Below are 2611 nucleotides of genomic sequence, written 5' to 3' on the forward strand. Positions count from 1 at the left end.
GCGACATGGGCACATTGCTGGCTCATGGTCATCCTTCCATCCACCAGCACCCACCCCCAGGTCCCTTTCCCCTGTGCTGCTCTCCAACAGCTCAGTCCCAAAGTACAACTTCCTTCTGCAGAGAAACTTCTCTTTTGGCTGTGGGAAAGGCACCTTTTGTCTGTCTGCTCCTTAATGTGTGGGGGAATTACTGAGCAGTAGCATCTAGTCTCATTTCCCAGTGGAAATGATGTTTGCAGAAACACCAAGAAGGTCTTTCTATGCTTTAATGCTAGAGGTCCACATTAGGGTAAATTTTCTGTCTTAGGATCTCTCAGTCATCCTGTGGATTTACAGAGAGATCTACCAAAAGCAGTACCTTGATACATTTTAAATGATCTATTGACTTGATTTTAACCATATTCTGTCCTAAAATATCATAACACTATCTGTTTACTTTAAATAAATCATATTTTATAGTTTTGCAGGTGCTTAAATAATTATATTTGTAACCTTGAGCATATTGAGCCTTTCAAAGGATTTTTCCAGAAACAGTAAAATTTGTGACGTTTCTTTCCATCCAGTGCAACATTAATAATGCACTTGGTCCATTACTCAGTGCATGCTCAACCCAATTAAGGCAAATAACATTCTGCTTGGGTGGAATCACGATTTGGATGTAGATGACTCACAAATTCTGAGCAGGGTTTGGTCCTTGACCTTAAGAAGACTCATTCTGAGAGCTGTAGTGCAAGTCAGATGAACTGAAAGCACACCTTTCAAGTAGCCAGGTGTGGAAAGGGTAAGAAATGCTGTGCCTTGAAGACTGACTGGTGTAGTAAGATGTTTGGGTGGGAATGAGACTTTACTAAGCTTGATCTGAATGCTAATGTAGCTGTAAGTAAGGTTGACCTGATTTCCACCGAGTGGATAGGAAATGCACTTATGCAACTTTTATTCTGCTTTTTCTGGTAGAAAATAAGGAAGAGGCGTGCTGTTATTGATATGAAATGAACACACATAACTGATTCTTTAAAAAAAAGAAAAAAAAAAAAAAAAGAAAAAATTAAAATTCTACGTGGCACACTGTCGTGATTTATGTCTAGCCAGAAGCAAAGGTCTATACGGCCACTTGCAAACTGCTCCCCCCAGAGGAGGACAGGGAGAAGAACCAGAAGAAAAAGGTAAAACTCGGGATTCAGATGAGGACAGTTTACTAGGACAAGACAAGATGAGAAGAAATAATAAAAACAGTAATACTAATAAAAGAAATTTCCGAACCATTGGTGCACAATACAATTGCTCACTACCCAGACTAACATCCCCCACATTTCCAAGCTGCAGTTACCCCTCCCTCAGCCAACTCTCCAGTTTATGTACTGAACATGATGTTGTGTGATACTGAATACCCCTGGACTAGTTCAGGTCTTCTATCTTGACTGTGTCCCCTCCCAGCTTCTTGTGAAAATGAACTGTACTCTAGGTGAACCAAAGACATATGCTTACCATACTCCCAGATTTCACAGAATTTTTAATAGTTTGGCTTCAATCATGCACTTTGAAAAAGTTAACTTCTAAGTCAAAACAAGCTTGGCTTGCTGATTTAAGTTCCCTATGCACTCTTTTCTATTAATTCAGTTTTTTCACAGTCGGATTCATACATACGAAGGTGAAAATTAGTCTATCCAGTGTTAGTGATGAGGTCTACGCTGACCAGTCCCATAAAATATCCAATTGGTGGCTATTTAGCTAAAAGAGGCAAGTAGTACTGATATATTGATCAAAACTTGCAAGAGTTAGAACCTGCCTGCTACAGTGAAGAACTGCAAAGGCAGGAAGGAAACACTATAGTAACAAATATAGAGGTGCAGGTATTATCTGGAAAAACAACAGTGCTTGTCAGACCACAAAAATTAACATGGATCTGTGAGTGTTTTCCACTAGGATAGTGCCTAGTTTCATGCAGAAACAAAGTCCTCAGATAAAAATAAAAAGATAAAAATAGCAAAGTGTACTATGGACTGAGGGCTGATGCCTGAGAGCTTTACTAGCAGTGGAAAATCTTTCTACAAGAGTACAGAAATGACAGAGCAGCACATCTACAGCTGGGGGTATGTCCAAATGGAGTTCAGTGATAAGTGGTGTTCCTCAGGGGTCAGTACTGGAACCAGTGCTGTGTAACAACCTTTCTGGTGATGTGGATGGTGGGATCAAGTCCACCCTCCTAAGCTTTCCAATGACACCAAACTGTGTGGTGCCATCAAAACACTGGAGGGAATGGATGCTACCCAGAGGGACCTTGACAGGCTTGAAAGGTGGGCCCATTGCAAACTGCATGAAGTTCAACAAGGTGAAGGGCAAATTCCTGTACCTGGGTCAGAGCAGACTCAAGCACAAATAATGTCTGGTCAGAGACTGGATTGAGAACAGCCCTGAGGAGAGAGACTGGAGGGTCTGGTTTGATGAGAAGCTCAACATGAACCAGCAGCATATGCTTGCATGCCAGAAAGCCAATTGTATCCTAGGCTGCATCAAAAGAAGCATGATGAGCAAGTTGAGGGAAGTGATGTTCTCCCACTGTTCCTCTCACATTCTCCCACTTGAAGTACAGTCTCCAGCTTTGGAGTGCCCA

Source organism: Calypte anna, chromosome Z (genome assembly GCF_003957555.1).
Source record: "Calypte anna isolate BGI_N300 chromosome Z, bCalAnn1_v1.p, whole genome shotgun sequence".
NCBI classification, from domain to species: Eukaryota; Metazoa; Chordata; class Aves; order Apodiformes; family Trochilidae; genus Calypte; species Calypte anna.